Here is a 19962-nt window from a genome sequence, read left to right as displayed (position 1 = left end):
CACCTATGTCCCAAATGCAAGGGTATCCACATTAAAAAGAAATATTACTAAAGCTGAAACCACATATCAATAATGGGAGACTTCATCACCACAATCTCACCAGTTGACAGGTCATCTAGATAGAAACTAAACAAAGAAATAATGAATAAAATATGGACCTCACAGGTATCTGAAGAACATTTCACCTAAACACAAAGGAATATATCTTCTTCTCAGCTCCTCACATCTCCAAAATTGACCATATAGTCAGTCACTAAGTCTCAACAGATAAAAGGAAGTTGAAATAACTCCTTGTATTTTGTCAGACCACCATGGATTAAAGCTGAACTTCAACAACAGAAAAGAAAAAATATAGAAAGGCTACAAACTCATAGAAACTGAACAACCCTCTACTCAATGATCACTGGGTCAAGGAAGAAATAAAGAAAGAAATTAAAGGCTTTCTAGAAGTCTATTTTATTTATTCTATTTTATTATTTTAAACTCCAGATTTATTCCATCCCCAGTCCACCCTCCAAATATTCCACATCCGATAACTCCTCCCCACCCTCATCTCCAGAACCTACCAGACCTCTAAACTCCCTGGGTCCTCCAGTCTCTTGAGGGTTAGATGCATCTTCTCTGACTAAACCCAGACCTGGCAGTCTTCTGCTGCATGTGTGTTGGAGGCTTCAATCAGCTGGTGTATGCTGCCTGGTTGGTGTCCTAGTGTTTGAGAGATCTCAGGGGTCCAGGTTATTTGAGACTGCTGGCCCTCCTACAGGGTCACCCTCCTTCTCCACTTCTTCCAGCTTTTCCCTAATTCAAACACAGGGGTCAATTGCCTCTGTCCATTGGTTGGGTGCAAATATCTGCAACTGACTCTTTCAGCTGCTTTTTGCTTCTTTTGGAGAGCAGTCATGATAGGTCCCTGTTTGTAAGCACACCATAGCATCAGTAATAGTGTCAGGCCTCGGTTCCTCCCCTTGAGCTGAATCCCACTTTGGGCCTGTCACTGGACCTTCTTCCCCTCGGGCTCCTCTAAATTCCCATCCCTTCATTTCTTTCAGAGAGGAACAATTATGGGTCAGAGTTCTGATTGTGTGATGGCAACCCCATCCCTCACTTGATGCCCTGTCTTTCTCCTGGAGGTGGGCTCTACTAGTTCCCTCTCCCCATTGTAGGGCATTTCATCTAAGTTCTCCAACCTCCTGCCTCCTGAGGTTGCATGTGTATATTCTTTCTGCTGGCCCTCAGGGATTCCAGTCCTTTTCCACCACCCAATACCAGATCACACTCTCCTCTCCGCCCTGCCCCCATCCTTTTCTACTTCCAGATCCCCCCTCTCCTATTGTGGTTGCTTTCTTCTCCCTCCCAAGTGGGACTGAGACATCCTAATTTGGGCCCTTGAGCTTATTGACCTTCTTGAGTTCTGTGGGCTGAATCTTGGGTATGTGGCACTTTATTTATTTATTTATTTATTTATTTATTTATTTATTGGCTAATATCCACTTATTAGTGAGTACATACCATGCATGTCCTTTTGGGTCTGAGTTACCTCACTCAGGATGATATTTTCTAGTTCAATTCATTTGCCTGCAAAACTCAGGATATCCTCATTCTTAATAGTTGAGTAGTATTCCATTGTGTAAATAAACCACATTTTATGTATCCATTTTTCTGTTGTGGGACATCTGGGTTATTTCCAGCTTCTGTCTATTACAAACAAGGCCACTATGAACATAGTGGAACATGTACCTCTGTGGCATGGTGGGCATCTTTTGGGTATATTCCCAAGAGTGGTATTGCTAAATCTTCAGGTAGATCTATTTCCAATTTTCTGAGGAACCTCCAGATTGATTTCCAGAGTGGTTGTACCAATTTGCAATCCCACCAGCAATGGAGGAGTGTTCCTCTTTCTCCACTTCCTTGCCAACACCTGCTGTCAATTAAGGTGCTAATATTAGCCATTATGACTTGTATAAGGTGGAATCTCAGAGTTGTTTTGATTTGCATTTCTCTGATCACTAAGGACTTTGAACATATCTTTAAGTGCTTCTCAGCTATTTGAAATTCCTATGTTGTAAATTCTCGGTTTAGTTCTATACACTGTTTATTGACTGTTTTTTTTTTTTTTTGGTTTTTTTTTGTTTTGTTTTGTTTTGTTTTTTTAGTGGTTAGCTTCTTGAATTCTTTATATATTTTGGATATTGGCCCTCTATCAAATGTAGGGTTAGAAAAAATTTTCACAATCTGTAGGTTGCCGACTTGTCATATTGTCTATGTCAAATATGCCATACAGAAGCTTTCCAGTTTCATGAGGTCCAACTTATCAATTCTTTTTGTTCTTTTTGTCCTTTTTTTAATTAGATATTTTCTTTATTTACATTTCAAATGTTATCCCCTTTCCTGGTTTCCCCTCCAAAAACTCCCTAACCCATCCCCTTTCCCCCTGCTTACCAATACACCCACTCCCAGTTCCCTGTCCTGGCATTCCTTTATACTGGGGCATCAACCCTTCTCAGGACCAAGGGCCTCTCCTCCCTACTGAGACAAAATGGATCAGAGACTGGAAGAAAGACCATCCAGAGACTGCCCCCACCTGGGGATCCATCCCATATACAGTTAACAAACCCAGGGTCCCCAATGGAAGAACTAGAGAAAGGACCCACAGAGCTGAAGGGGTTTGCAGGACCACAGGAGGAACAACATTATGAACCAACCAGTATCCTCAGAGCTCCCAGGGACTAAACCACTAACCAAAGAATACACGTGGAAGGACCCATGGCTCCAGCTGCACATGTAGTAGAGATATGGAATTGTTGGACACCATTTATCAATTCTTGACCATAGAGCATGAGCCATTGGATTTCTGCTTTGGAAATTTCCCCGCGCCAATGAGTTCAAGGCTCTTTCCCACTTTCTCTTCTATTAGATTCAGTGTATCAGGTTTTATGTTGAGGTCCTTGACATACTTGAACTTGGGCTTTGTGCAAGGTGACAAACGTGTCTATTTTTCATTTTTCTATATATTGACAGCCAGTTAAACCAGCACCATTTGTTGAAGATGCTTTTTTTTGTCCATTATATGTTTGGCTTCTTTGTCACCGATCAACTGCCCTTAAGTGTGTGGTTTTATTTCTGGATCTTCAATTCTATTCTATAATCAATATGTCTATCTCTGTACCAATATCATGCAGTTTTTATCACTACTGCTCTGTAGTAAAGCTTGCAGTCAGGGATGGTGATTCTCCCAACCATTCTTTTATTAAGAATTGTTTTTGCTATTCTGGGTTTTTTGCCTTTCCAGATGAATTTGAGAATTGCTCTTTATATTGTATATTCACAAAAGACTACACTGGGGGAAGCCAGGTTATAGATTCATGAACCTCTGTGTATTATTTTTTCAATAGTTTATTATTTATTTTTACTTCAAATGATTCGTGATTCCCTCAAAGTCTTCAAAGTCTTCCCATTCTATGTCTTTGGGATATCTAGCCTTATGATTTCATATCTAGCCCCACCTCTTAAATAAGTTTACTGGTGACTCTGGTGCAAGTAAGCAAACAAACCTGTCAGATTTATCCTGTTATTTCATGAGCATTAATCTTATCTTTTAAAGTGAAGTTATAAGAGAAAATTAATTGCACAATGTACACTCCTAGTTCCAGAGCCAGTTTGCTACCACTACAAAATCACCTAAAACTCGGAATCGTGATCACTTTCTATAAACCTTTCATTTCAGTGTGTCAACTGGACTCATGATCTCTGGTCAGCTATGGGTCAACATTTGTTGTTCTGCTAGCTATAGCTTATCTTAAGTTGTCACTGTGGACACAGCCAAGCTACATATGATTATATCTAACAGCCACACAGTTATTGCAATGTCCACTTTTCTCTTTCCAAAACTTAGATAGATATATTGCCCCATTCTCCAAATCCTAATGACTAGTGGGTGTCACAGATTCAAGATACCCTCAAAGTACAGGTAAACAATGCCAACCCTTGGTGGGAGCAGTCACAAAACCACACGGCACAATATGTAGATACAGTGTCAAGAATAAGTACAAGAAGATGATTGAAAACACTCTGCTATCCATCACTCTGCTGTCTGAGTAAAGCATGAACAACACATGCCCTGATGTAATCTCAAATGTTCAGGCCCTGAGGTATATCATAAGCATAATTCAGATCGCAGCTCAGTTCTTTGAAAGTCTTTATTACACAGAACAACTTTAGCACACAGCAAAGGATTAGCCAACTTTACAGACAAACCATTCTCTTAATCCCTTTCAATGTATGCATTAAGCAACTCTTAAAAAATATCGAGGCCAGCCTGGTCTACAGAGTGAGTTCCAGGACAGCCGGAGCTATACAGAGAAACCCTGTCTCAAAAAACCAAAAAAAAAAAAAAAAAAAAAAAAAAAAAGAATGGATCGATTTGCATTTATCTGCATGCTAGCTGCCAGTTGAACCAGCACCATTTGTTGAAAAGGCTATCTTTTTTCCACTGGATGGTTTTAGCTCCTTTGTCAAAGATCAAGTGACATAGGTGTGAGGGTTCATTTCTGGGTCTTCAGTTCTATTCCATTGATCTACCTGCCTGTCACTGTACCAATACCATGCAGTTTTTAATGCTATTGCTCTGTAGTACTGCTTGAGGTCTGAGATACTGGGCAGGGAAGTAGGAGAAGGTTGATTGGGGAACAGGGGGAGGGGAGATGGCTTGTGGGATTTTCGTGGGGGGGGGGACCAGGAAAGGAGACAACATTTGAAATGTCGATAAAGAATATATCTAATAAAAATAAATAAAATTAAAAAAATTATTTACCCCTAGAGAAATTAAACCTGCAAGATGGACTAAATGAAGAGAGAGACAGATTTTAAGAGTTGCTTAATGAGCTCCTCCTCCTCTCTCCCTTCCAATCACTGGCCTCTCATTGCCTCGATGTGAATGAATGGGAAATATCTGGCAACAAATTTCCTTTTCATTTCTTCTTCAGTTTCAGCATCCACTCCCAAAGACAGCCATTCATTTTTGTTTGGTTGGTTTTTGTGTTGTTTTTGAACCATTCTTTAACCTCATTGTTCTCTTGACATGAAGCCACACCTTGTTGTCAAAGAGTCAGTCAAAGAGAAATCCTATCCTCAATGAGAGGCAGGGAAGGATGATACTGCTGTGACATCACTCTGTTCCTAGGATGCATGAGACTGGAGCAGTGAGCTTCTAAATGGAGGCAAGGAAATATTTTTTGTTGCCTAGCCAATGTGAGGTGCAAAACTCTAATAATCCAGGTGGGCAGGAAGTCACCTAGGCGATTCAGCTGGCGGCCGCTCATGTGAATGGGAGAGATAATCATTAATGTCACTCCTGAGATAGGAAGGTCTTTATGAACAGAAATAGATTCTACAAGAACATTGCGTACAGCCCACTGAAGTGTAGATGGTGATTTGGAAAATGCTTTGAGGGCAGGAGAGCAGACTTAAATCAAGCCTAGCAGCGTGCGATTCGTAGATATAATAACTACTCTGTTGCGTTTTGGTCTCTATGAAGTATCATGACTTTAAATTGTGTGTGACAAGTCATTGACGCATATTAAAATGAAATGCTCTCCCCAAGCAGCATTTACTCTGTGAAATTCTTTATATAAATGTTACAGGTAAGGACCAAGAGAGAATAAAGTGTGCCTACTAGCTTATCTACCAGACACAATACCCTGGAAAATGAAATCATGTTCTCTGCATCAAAGTCTTTTTGCAGGATTAACGCCAACTGCAATGAAAGTAAATTCCCCCAAAAATTATACATAGATCATCTCCAAAGTTGTTTTCGTATTTATCCATTCTTCAATAGTCACCCATACATACACAAACAGAAATCCCTTCTTAGCTTAGATCTCAACAAACTCAGAACATACTTTTTTTTCTTTCCCTCTTAGGTTGCCAGCTTTCACCTTTTACTTAAGGAAACATGGCTTCTGTTTCCTTCATTCAAGTTTCCAGCATCATGACCCTTGCCCTGGGGAATAAAGAACATAAACACTTGACACCAGTACAGCAGATGTGATAGTAGAAAAGACTTGCCACTGAACGACAGGCAAGTTGGTGAAATATACAATGCAGGTGTTCTAGGCAGCAGGGACAGTCACAACCCAGGCTTGATGGAACAGATTGTACGAGATTCCCACATACTTCAGTATGGCACATGACTTAAAATCTGGAAATTTCCATCGAACACTTTTAGAGCCTGGTAGGTCCTGGGAAACTGAAATCAAGAATATTAACTTCTGTGTTACCTTTTCCTCGGTTAGAGACAGAATTGTGGCTATCCAAGACAGTATGTTTTTACTTATTAAACAAATCCGTAGAGCTTTGATTATTACCATATTAAACACGTGGAAAAGCTAGGCATGTGCAAAATAGAGCCATGTTTTATCTCGTGTAGTTCTCTTTTGGCAGAGGAAGAATAAAAAATTGTCATATGTTAAGATTTTAGCACACAATTTTCTTAAAACCTACAGTATTCCATATTCAACTATTATACTTTAGGAATAGTAATGCAACGATTACTACACAGGTATTTTATAAAATACTCAGCATAAATAAAGACACTGTATAAGTAAATAGATGGAGGATTATCCACTGCTTTTGCATGTCTCTGTGGGCTAGATACATGGCAGATTCACTGGAGTTTTCCCAGAAGGGTAGTATGATTTATGGGTCAGCCTGTGAACTGTCTAAGATTGTCTCATTCCTGGTAAATGAGTCAGATGAGAAGATAAAGGTCTCCTGGTGGTACCATCTGGTAATCACATTGAAACCACTTTGTGAATCATGCTAAGTATTTCCAAAGTACTTTCCCCTGTACAAAAATATTCTTTTAACGGTCCAATAAATTTCATGATCAGAAAGTTCTGAGTTTTAGAAGATAACTGTCACCCACAGACCCTGAAACTTATACACATTTAGGCCTGGATCAGAAACCTGGGTATTAGGGCTCTAAATTTAGGTTTCTTTCCACCATTGGAAGGAGGAGGAGGAGGAGGAGGAGGAGGAGGAGGAGGAGGAGGAGGAGGAGGAAGAGAAGTCAATGACATCATCATTCCTTTCTTACCTACTCCAACCTTCTGAAATGTAGCTGAAAAAAATTAAATTTAGCTAAAGTGAAATGAATTGTCCAATGTATAAGTCAAAGTTTTATTGCAACAAAAAGGCAATCAGTTGTATTATGTTATCACAGACAACCTTGGAAGCAAAAGGCACCATAGTGATCCACCTGAGAGAACTGAGGAGAAAGCCGTGAGAGTGAAGTGCTAAGGACTAAGGTGAGAGGTCTCCCCACTCTTCTGGACAGCTAGGGAAGAGGCCATGCCCATTCTGCCTCCTTAGCAAATCCTAAATTGAACAGCAGGACCAAGCTTTGTGGGCTATGGTTCTCATAGCTGTCCTGACTACTGAAGTCATGGATTGGACCTTCATTTCTGAAAAGTATAATCTGTTCTCCTTACTCTGTTTGAGGAACGTGGGATCATTTCCATTTATTAGTTAGATGTGATCACTTCATTTAAAACCTTGAAGTATTTTCTTGTAGAATTTGGGGAAATGTCTAAAGACATCACCCTGGCCCACAAAGCTACTAACAACCTACTGCTCAATATCCATCCCAGTATCTATTGGACCCCTTTCCCCATGTGCTATCATGCCTTCTGTGGTATTCTTTGAAAATTCTATACAGGCTTCCTTCCACCTTGCGGTCTTTGTTAATGCTGCAGTGTTTGGCATTCAGGTTTTCCAGATGTCATGTTGGTTTACTATTGTTTCTGTCAGGATACGATTTGAATATCTCCTATCAGACAGAGCATCTGTGGCCCATCATTTTGGCAGTGGTGCATCACTCCTCAGTAAAACACAGATTTGACTGTAGTACGAATTGTAAATTCCAAGGAGAGAGAATCTGCCTTGCTCATCAGAGACAAAGTATCTACCATAGTCACATGAGCTTCACTTTGGTGGAGGACAGCAGGATTGTCACAGAGTGAAATAATAGAACTAAAACTTGGCTTGAGCAAAAGCACGTGCTGCGAAGGCGTGAGGAGCCAAGTTCAAATACTCAGAATGCATGTAAAAGCATAGGGTGTAGTGGACATTTGTGTCCCCATGCTCCTACAGAGAAGTGGAAACAGAGAGAGAATTCTCAGAAGTTAATATAGACCAGATAGCCTGGTATGCAAAATAGAGAATAGCAAGAGACCTTGTTAAAAATCATGTGGGTAGAAACAGTGGACTTGCAAGGTTATCTTATTATTTTCAGATGTGTGCCCTGAAACACATGCCTGTACTCACATGCATACATGTATATACAAACACATACACATACATGCACACATACACATTGTGGAGGGGCATTAAAGAAAAGAGCAGGGTATTCTGGTGCATGCCTTTAATCCCAGCACTTGGAAGGCAGAGGAAGGTGGAGCTCTGAGTTTGAGGCCAGCCTAGTCTACAGTTAGCTCCAAGACAGCCAGACTACAGAAAGAAACCCTATCTTGAAAAACTAAACCATCCAAACAAACACGTCTACATCTCAGTCCTCTACACAATATACTTCTTAAAAATAGAGACTAGTAGGAACTGGGATATTGACCAGAAACCCTAGTAGAGCAAGGAAAGGTGTGATGACAGATATGCTGGTGCTCTTCATGTACCTACAGTGTGAACTTTTCCTGGGGAGAAGCACAAACATTGCTTCACCCCTGCTAAGGTATCAGTGACAGATCAAATGAACAATTCCATCAAGTCTTTCTTGGCCAACTAACAAGTTTAATTAGGGTTCCTTGCATTAACATGAACGACAAGCTATAGGAGCTTCTGAGGGGCATGTCTATTCCTTCATCCAGTAACTGTTGTCGGCACCTAAGTCTTCAGGGCGAGGCAGGGCCCCATGGATCCCTGTCCCTTCTTCACGATGGAAAGCTAGTCTGTGTAGCCTGGAATCGCAGCGGCTGAGAGTTCACTGACCACATCATGCCTGGAGGATGAAGTCTCAGAAACCATGACCTTATGACAAATCTAAAGCATGGATTTCTACTTTTTGTTTCTGTCATATAATAATCTTCTATTCGTCCTGACAGTGGGATCAGTAAGATGAGAAGATAAATGGAATTACAACACTTTGAGAATTTAAAAATCCTTCATAATGAGGTCTTAGATGTGCTTTAAAATATTTGAGCTCAAAATAAAAGATAAATGAAGCAGGTGGGAAAGTATTGATTACCCAGGAGACAAATGTACGGTGGTTTGTTATACGATTTTATGTACTTTTGTGTCTGTTACAAATTTTGCATAATTTATGAAGTAATATCTCTACAGTCTTGTGATTTAGTCTTCTGGTTGTTATTTTTTATTGAAATGATATTACATTTATCTGTTTGAAGCCTATTAACAAAGTAAACTAAGCCTGAAATTCCTTCCAGCCCCACATCACATTTTCATGATTTTAAAAAAGAATGAAAATTCAGTTGTTTAAAGGTTTTTAACCATTATATATTATTAGAAACTTCAATATAATATTTTCTAACATGTCTTTAAATTGAATTTAAATCATTAAAAATTAGAACAAAGCCATTCCTAGGGTCCCACTTCTTCTTGGTGTGATGTTCCTTTGGGAGCTCTCAAGTCATTCATTTTTATCCTCAAGAGTTGCTGGGAATAGAAAGTGCCTTCCCTCTCCACTGCTCCTAGTGACTGATCCATTCAGACCTACACATCAGTGGTTTCATTGCTAAGCATCACAGTAACCTTGGATAACTAATGTAACCAGAAGAAATTAAATACTGAGAGCATCTTATTCACAGGCCACAGATTGCTTGCTAACATGATCTGTGATCCCTGCTGGATTCTGTTCAAGAGTTCCAGGCATAAGTGAAACTCCCTTTCTCTGAACTGCTGGACAAAGGAGTTGCGAGGGACCTAGAGGAACAAGGTGCCCTTAGTGTCTGTGTTTCTTTGTAAGACCTCCAGATCCTTTGAGAGCAACTTATATCAGGTTTTCCTTTTCAAACCAAGTATTAAAAAAAATTTTAATCAAAAAAATTTAAGGACAATTTCTCCAATCCTCTGTCATTCATTTGTTTCAATAAACTTATCTAAATTTTAGTTTTTAACTCTCTGAAAAGGTATAGTATTTTCATTTTCAAATGAATACACGTGATAACCAAGCTTTCAGATTATCAAATGAAAATTTACCACATGGACACACAAGTGATGCTTAGCAACTTCCTGGAACATGTATAATAAAGATCGGGACATTTTATGCTACAGATTTTCTAGGGCTGGCTAACAAGTCACCCCAAATAATGGGATCTAAATAATCAGTTAGTCACTGGTCATAGTGAACTGCTGTCTGCAAATCAGAAAAGTGAATGTGAAAGACTGATTATTTGATGATTCCTCAATAGACAATAATATTAAAAGGAAAATATGGTCCCAGATGGGTCTTTGTAGAATTCTCTGTAGAGTTGCTACAGACTGAACAAACCATAAGCCACAGAAGTCAATAGGCCACTTGGAAATAGTTTAGTGATTGAGTAATAGGTTGTAAAAGCAAGTGTTCTACCCCAGCACGTTCCAATTTCTGCGACATGAATTCCTCGGGGGAAAACAAAGATCTATAAATGGAATGGAAGTAGGGCATTTTGAAATGATTTTATTGCCTAAAAGAATACCAACTCCAATAATTCCTCAGAGTGCTTGGCAACAGTAGACATTTACTGGAAAGCAAAGAGTAGAATTCTATGAAAGGTATATTGAAATTTTAGGTGGATTTGTTTTCTATCTTATCAAATTTACCTTCTTACAATGCATTACACACACACACACACACACACACATATTGCATTTTGTTCAATTATATTTTTTAAAGAGTTATTTCTCTACTAAATGGGGTCCTTTGCTTTCAGTTTACTTTCAGAAACTGAAAACTGCATTCTCAGGTAGAAAGTAATCACATTCATGGCTATTATACAAATATCGAATGATGAATTTTAACAAAGCACTACTTAGACAGAGACTTATAATCAGAAGGCAATTCTCAAATCTAGATGTATTTGCCCATTGGTTTTAAAGTTTGAACTCAGGTATTTGGCCAAAGTCATAATGTCCTTACTAGCATTGACCTCTGGCTCCTGTGAAAAACATGCATATCATACCAAACAGGACAGAAGTACAGTTTTCAAACTATAAATAAATCTCACTAACACTTGAGCAGAACAAACATACATAAAGAAAATATGTATTTACATGGTTTGCTCAGAAGATACCCATCAAAACCTGAGGAAAACTATAAGAAAAAGATTTGAAAGATAGTTAACTAGTTTCCATTATTGAAGATACATAAATTATTTTTCCCATTATCTATGTTTCTTGTTATTTGGGGAAATCTGCTTTGATAGGTTTGAATAGGTTTGGCCCCTATACATTTATTGTGCTTAAATGGCCCACAGGGAATTACACTTTTTTTTAAATTTATTGATATATTTATTTACATTTCAAATGATTTCCCCTATTTTGGACCCCCACTCCCCGAAAGTCCCAGCAGTCCCCTTCTCTCCCCCTGTTTTCCCACCCAACACTTCCCACTTCCCTGCTCTGATTTTGCTCTATACTGCTTCACTGAGTCGTTTCAGAACAAGGGGCCACTCCTCCATTCTTCTTGTACCTCATTTGATGTGTGGATTATGTTTTGGGTATTCCAGTTTTCTAGGTTAATATCCACTTATTAGTGAGTGCATACCATGATTCATCTTTTGAGTCTGGGTTACCTCACTTAGTATGATGTTCTCTAGCTCCATCCATTTGCTTAAGAATTTCATGAATTCATTGTTTCTAATGGCTGAATAGTACTCCATTGTGTAGATATACCACATTTTTTGCATCCACTCTTCTGTTGAGGGATACCTGGGTTCTTTCCAGCATCTGGCAATTATAAATAGGGCTGCTATGAACATAGTAGAGCATGTATCCTTATTGCATGGTGGGGAATCCTCTGGGTATATGCCCAGGAGTGGTATAGCAGGATCTTCTGGAAGTGAGGTGCCCAGTTTTCGGAGGAACCGCCAGACTGATTTCCAGAGTGGTTGTACCAATTTGCAACCCCACCAGCAGTGGAGGAGTGTTCCTCTTTCTCCACATCCTCTCCAACACCTGCTGTCTCCTGAAGTTTTAATCTTAGCCATTCTGACTGGTGTAAGGTGAAATCTCAGGGTTGTTTTGATTTGCATTTCCCTAATGACTAATGAAGTTGAGCATTTTTTTAAGATGCTTCTCCGCCACCCGAAGTTCTTCAGGTGAGAATTCTTTGTTTAACTCTGTACCCCATTTTTAATAGGGTAGTTTGGTTTTTTGGAGTCTAACTTCTTGAGTTCTTTATATTTATTGGATATTAGCCCTCTATCTTATGTAGGATTGGTGAAGATCTTTTCCCAATTTGTTGGTTGCCGATTTGTCCTCTTGATGGTGTCCTTTGCCTTACAGAAACTTTGTAATTTTATGAGGTCCCATTTGTCAATTCTTGCTCTTAGAGCATCTGCTATTGGTGTTCTGTTCAGAAACTTTCTCCCTGTACCGATGTCCTCAAGGGTCTTCCCCAGTTTCTTTTCTATTAGCTTCAGAGTGTCTGGCTTTATGTGGAGGTCCTTAATCCATTTGGATTTGAGCTTAGTATAAGGAGACAAGGATGGATCAATTCGCATTCTTCTGCATGCTGACCTCCAGTTGAACCAGCACCATTTGTTGAAAAGGCTATCTTTTTTCCATTGGATGTTTTCAGCCCCTTTGTCAAGGATCAAGTGACCATAGGTGTGTGGGTTCATTTCTGGATCTTCAATCCTGTTCCATTGATCCTCCTGCCTGTCACTGTACCAATACCATGCAGTTTTTAGCACTATTGCTCTGTAGTATTGCTTGAGGTCAGGGATACTGATTCCCCCAGATTTTCTTTTGTTGCTGAGAATAGTTTTAGCTATCCTGGGTTTTTTGTTATTCCAGATGAATTTGAAAATTGCTCTTTCTAACTCTGTGAAGAATTGAGTTGGGATTTTGATGGGTATTGCATTGAATCTGTATATTGCTTTTGGCAAAATGGCCATTTTAACTATATTGATTCTACCGATCCATGAGCATGGGAGGTTTTCCCATTTTTTGAGGTCTTCTTCCATTTCCTTCTTCAGAGTCTTGAAGTTCTTGTCATACAGATCTTTCACATGTTTGGTAAGAGTCACCCAAGGTGACTGTTTGTGGCTATTGTGAAGGGGGTCATTTCCCTAATTTCTTTCTCAGCCTGCTTATCCTTTGAGTATAGGAAGGCCACTGATTTGCTTGAGTTGATTTTATAACCTGCCACTTTGCTGAAGTTGTTTATCAGCTGTAGGAGTTCTCTAGTGGAGTTTTTTGGGTCACTTAGGTAGACTATCATGTCATCTGCAAATAATGATAGTTTGAGTTCTTCCTTTCCAATTTGTATCCCTTTGACCTCCTTATGTTGTTGAATTGCCCGAGCTAGTACCTCAAGTACAATATTGAAAAGATAAGGAGAAAGGGGGCAGACCTGTCTAGTCCCTGATTTTAGTGGGATTGCTTCAAGTTTCTCTCCATTTAGTTTGATGCTGGCTACTGGTTTGCTGTATATTGCTTTAACGATGTTTAGGTATGGGCCTTGAATTCCTGTTCTCTCCAAGACTTTAAGCATGAAAGGATGCTGAATTTTGTCAAATGCTTTTTCAGCATCCAATGAAATGACCATGTGGTTTTTTTTCTTTGAGTTTGTTTATGTAGTGGATTGCATTGATGGATTTCCGTATATTGAACCAACCCTGCATCCCTGGGATAAAGCCTACTTGATCATGGTGGATGATCATTTTGATGTGTTCTTGGATTCGGTTGGCAAGAATTTTATTGAGTATTTTTGCATCGATGTTCATAAGGGAGATTGGTCTGAAGTTTTCTTTCTTTGTTGGATCTTTGTGTGGTTTTGGTATCGGCATAATTGTGGCTTCGTAGAAGGAATTGGGTAGGGGTCCTTCTGTTTCTATTTTGTGGAATAGTATTGGTGTTAACTCTTCTTTGAAGGTCTGATAGAGTTCTGCACTGAAACCATCTGGTCCTGTACTTTTTTTGGTTGGAAGACTTTCTATGACCCCTTCTATTTCTTTAGGGGTTATGGGACTGTTTAGATGATCTATTTCATCACTTTTAAGAGGTCTGTCCTTGTTAGAATAGGTGTAGCCTTGTTGGAGGAAGTATGACACAGGGTCGGTAGAGGGTAGGTCTTGAGGTCCTATAGTCAAGCTCTACCAAGTACAGACACCATCCTGCTGGCTGCCTAGTGAAAACAATCTCCTTCTGCCTGCCTTGGGGTCAAGACGCAGAACTCTCAGCTCCTTCTCCAGCACCATGTTTGCCTAGACTTTGCCATGCTTCCTATCATGATGATAATGGACCGAACTTCTGAAACTGCAAGCCAGCCCCAATTAAGTGTTGTCCTTTATAAAAGTTGCCTTGTTCATTCTGCCTCTTCATAGCAATAAAACCCTAACTGAGACCCTTGAATATTTTATTTTCTTAAGGAATTGGAAATTATTCACTCACATACCCTCTCAAAATTTTGTTCTGAGACCCTATTTCAGAAAACAAGAACCAGAAGGGGGGAGTCAGTAGGGTTAAGAAGGGCACAGCGGTGGGCAGGAAGCCTCTGTAAAGTTCTGAAATTTTAGCCTGTGGCCATACACCTAAGAAGAAAATAAATAAAATGTATTATATTATCCTCTATCTTATAAAATATACATTACACCTCTGGTGTGTACCAGGCTCTCTAATAAGTCATATAGAATGGTACTATTCTGTGATCGGTGTTATTAATCTTACAATATGAGCAAAAAATATTCTAATGGGAAAAGAGGGGGAGGGGCTTAATCCAGGAGAGGCTGGAAATAAACACAGAAGATAGAGGGAGAACAGTAACATAACAATAAGAATGTTTGAAAAACTCATAAGGTATTGTACTAATAAATGTTTACCTAAAATACCTATCATACATATGACTGTATATAAATAAACACATATAGGTTACACAAAATTTTCTCATCTGGGCTGACAATGCTCCACTAGCCAAAGACAATCTAATAAAACCTCAACAACAGACAGAAGGACCCTGAAGTTGTTGGTCAAGGTTTCCCAAGAGATTTCTACAACATCTCAGGCTGTTGCTATTATACTTGGTTGCCCCACAGAAGTGGGAGATAATTACCTATTGCTGAAATCAGCATGCATTTCAGATGCAGAGCCTTCCTTGAACTATTGGAAGTATTCTGAAAGTCTTGAGGATCAATTTCCATGATACCAGAAGGTGACATGAAATCTCCCATTGGAGGGAAGCAACCGTACCTAGTTATGACACAAATGAACCACAATGATCAGCACAGCATAATAATGTGCTAAGGGTGCACTAGTAGCACACATACCTTGGTAGTAAATATAAGCTCTCTAATTGGACTTAAGGCATCCTCAATAAGAAGGGAATTATGCCTGGTACTAGAAAACTAGTTAACTACCCAGGGATAATGAAGTCATGGATCTTCAGGGGAAAAAATTGCAACTTTTATTGTACTAGACCAGCAAAATCACCAACTATACTCTGAATATTTATTCTTATGCCCACAGATAAGTATAGTTCTCACCCCCATTAAGAAAACTATTCTTTGAAACAGGCAGATACCATTACAGAAATTTGCAACTGATTAAAACATAATGTTGTAAAGCCCTGTCTCAGTTGATACATGTACAACATAAATCCTGTACTAAAGTACAAGATCATTTGAGAAAGGGGGACAAAAAACTTTTAAGAGTCAGAGGAAAAAGGAATTTGCTACAAATCTGTCTCTTATTGGACTGAGCTCAGGGTCCCCAATGGAGGAGTTAGAGAAAGGACTGAAGGAGCTGAAGAGGTTTGCAACCTCATAGGAAGAACAACAATATCAACAAATCAACCCCCCCCCCCCCCCGAGCTCCCAGGAAATAAACCATCAACCAAGGAGTACACATGGAGGGACCCATGGCTCCAGCTGCATTGGTAGTAGAGGATGGCCTTGTCAGGCATCAATGGAAGGAGAGGTCCTCATTCCTATGAAGGCTCAATAGATGGCACAGAGTATGGGAATTGGGAGGGGGTAGTTTCAGGGGGAACACCCTCATAGAAGCAGGGGGAGGGAGGATGGCATAGGGGGGTTCCGGGATGGGGCAGGGGTGGAAACTGGGAAAGGGGATAACATTTGAAATGTAAATAAAGAAAACATCCAAGAAAAAAAGGATAAAAAAGGAAATGGTATAAGCTACACCCATAAAGTCTCGCCAACTTAAACATGGTTAAACATAAACTGAACAAAGAATACATGCTCATGTACAACCAACAGACATGGTTGTTGGTTGTACATGAGCATGTATTCTTTGTTACACAGATGGAGGAAAGCCCACAAGGCCTCTGTCTTAGTCAGGATTTCTATTTCTGCATAAACATCATGACCAAGAAGCAAGTTGGGGAGGAAAGGGTTTATTGAGCTTATAGTTCCACACAGCTGTTCATCACCAAAGGAGGTCAGGACTGGAACTCAAGCAGAACAAAAGACAGGAGCTGATGCAAAGGCCATGGAGGGATGTTTCTTACTGGCTTGCTTCCCCTGGCTTGCTCAGCCTGCTCTCTTATAGAACCCAAGAGCACCAGCCCACCCATAAGAGAACCACCCATAAGGGGCCCTCCCCACTTGATCACTAATTGAGAAAATGCCCCACAGCTGGATCTCATGGAGGCACTTCCCCAACTGAAACTCCTTTCTGTGATAACTCCAGCCTGTGTCAAGTTGACACACAAAACCAGACAGTACAACCTCAATCATAGACAAAAATCTAAAGGAAACTAAAGAATGTTGAAAAACAGAAATAATCTTTCCCAGGGAAAAGTACCCTAACTGTTTATCCAGTACTGAAATATGGTAATCCTGAAAACCTAAACATGGAGAAAACATCATAGACACAGAGTAGGCTACAATTACTCCTCCTCCTCTTCCCTCTCCCCTGTTCCCTCTTCCCTCTCCATATATGTGTATATCACATCATGCAGGTAACAACAATAAAGGTCAATAATTTGAAAGAGATGAAGGAGAGGTACTTGAGAGAGTTTGGAAGGAGTAAAGAAAAGGGAGAAATAACAAAATTATATTATAATTTTCAAAATATTAATATATATGTATGTGTGTTTATATAACCAGTAATACAACAATTCCATTTTGTGATATAGAAGCAAAATAAATTTTATATATGTGTATCAAAAGAAATATCTAAGTACATTCAAATCTGCAAGGTTCATAGTGACCAAAATTTTAAGCTAAATGGCCAGAAACTATAATCTGTGGACAATAGCCATGCAAGTTTCCACTAGTTACACATATATATTTTATATAGAACTTTACTTTTGTTAAATTATCTCAAATAGCTTGCCCAAGTAAAATAGTTTGCCTTAGTGCAGATCTCAACCTAAGTATAATTTACTGTCTTAGATGGAAGTTTATAATGTGTAAGAAGTACTGTTCGTAGGTACATAATATGCATACCTAACTATATGAGTATGTGTAATTGAACATATAGATATACCTACACACAGAGAACTCACAGATTGAAAAGCAGAACACTATATATTATGTTTTGTAGAGTGAAATTTTGTGGAAGATTTTGTATGCAGCATTAATTCAAACAACCATGTCTTAACTTATAGTTAGCAGGAGAGGTCATAATATTTCTATTTTATACCACAGTGGTTTATGGTATATACCCTCAAAATAAAGAGATGTTTTATAGTTAATATGTAGACAGGAAATGTTCTTTTTCAAAACTTTCCTTTTCTGTCATTTTCTGAAAAGTGAAGAAAGAAAAATATGACCTAACATTTTCTCTAACGAATAATTTGATTGTTTTTCCCTGTAGTCTCTTTAGAAGTTTTCCACAGAACAGATATTCATTTCTAAATAGTGATGTAGCCCAGCCCAAAACTGCTCCTACTTAATAATAAAGGCTATTTTCATAATTATAAACGTGGACATACCTAAACCCTCATTAACTCAATGTTCATTTAGTTTAGCTTGATTAAGTGTCAAGGAAGGTTGCTTGTATAACTAAATATTAACAACTTACTCAAATTCATTGTCTCCAACTCATCTTAATGAGCACCACAAAACTTTTTGATGCTTGACTTGTTTAACTGTTCATTGATACAACAAAATCCTGAGAAAATTAAACTAAAGGAAGAAAGGTTTTATATTGACTCATGGTTTCAAAGGTTCAAGTCCATGGTCACTTTGCATGACTGCTTTTAACTTTGTGTCAAGGTAATGGATCATCACATTGAAATCTGTGACAGAGAATAGCTGGTCACTTCATAGCAGCTAGAGAGCAAAGAGAGAGTGAGAAGCCATTGCCAGAACACCCTCAGGGGCAGACTCTCAGATACCTTTCTTGCCAGAAGGAACTGTCTCCCTCCCAAAGCCTCAGTGCCTCTTAATAGTGCCACACTGGTGAAAAGTCTTCAACACATGAGCCTTCAGGAACCATTTGCATACATATTAGTATGTACTAATTACACAAAATAATAGGTACATTTTTATATTTATTTTGGCATAAGTCTGTAATGTGTTTTGATCATCTTAAAACCCAATACTTACTCTTGTCCTCCATACCCCCCCACCCCACCCCCACAGATCTTAGACTTAGACTTGTAGCCTACCTCTTACATAATGATTTTTGTCAATGCAGAGAAGCATTACCCTTAATAATGTTTCCTTGCAGCCCATTTTATATAAAACCAGCTCGTAGCTTAATTGAGCAATGCAGAAATTATATAAGGAGCATAGCTGTTTCTAAGGTGAATGTTCTGGACAGAAGTTAAAGTCAGCACAAGCATTTAAGCTTGCTCTTGAAGTAGACAGACACCACAAATATAAACGTTTTAAAATCTAACTATATTCCATTCTCAGTCCTTATGAGTATGTTTTCTCTCCATTCAAACAAAGTGAACTCAAACTCGCAGACATAGTTAATGTATAACGGCTGGAAGAATTCCGAGAAATACAGCTGGAATCAGAGAGAAGGTGTTTTCCCAACATCAAAAGCCTGGAGAAAAACACTGGCATTTGTGTTGTTACAATAAAACATTTAAGGTATGGGTTGCTGGATGTGACTCTGTAGCAGAAATGGACTCTGTAGCAGACTTCTATACAGGGAGTTTATTTGGGTGACTCTAGGTAGCAATGCTTATAAACCAGTCACTCCAGACCTGTACCAAGGGACAAGTCAAAACCCAGGACATTCAGTGAAAGTCTTTAAGAGTGCTCCCGGCTGAGGTGTAGGAACCAGGTACTCCATCTTATTCACACACCAGACACTGCATGAGGGCTGATCTTGTGAAAGAGATAGGTTTGGCAAGGTGGTGTCTGCTCCACTGGGCTGAGAGGAGCTTCAGGAAGTGACTCTACTATGATTCCTTAATATACGACTGAAATGCTACTGTAAAAGGCCTGAGATACTTGAAGAAGTGAACAATGAAGAATTTAAATTTCATAATTGTGAGCATTCTAGGGAATGCTTTCAGTGAGGGAACTCTAGTTAACTTGTTTCAATCCTTTCTACTCTTTTCTTCCTTCTGTTTAATTCAATGACTTTCAGCCCAGAGACATTTTACAACCCCCTTACCCCTAAGAAATATTTGACAATGCCTAGAGGCACATTTTCTTACCACATCTGGAGGATCAGATGTTAAGATACTCGTTAACATACCACTACGCATGACACAGCACTCACCACCAACAATTACTTGGACCAAAATACAACCAAGGAGAACACATGACTCCAACTGCATATGTAACAGAGGATTGTCTCCAATGGTAG

Source organism: Apodemus sylvaticus, chromosome 8, assembly GCF_947179515.1.
Source record: "Apodemus sylvaticus chromosome 8, mApoSyl1.1, whole genome shotgun sequence".
In the NCBI taxonomy this organism is placed as follows: Eukaryota; Metazoa; Chordata; class Mammalia; order Rodentia; family Muridae; genus Apodemus; species Apodemus sylvaticus.
The sequence above is the reverse complement of the archived record's forward strand: the minus strand, read 5'-3'. Positions refer to the sequence as shown.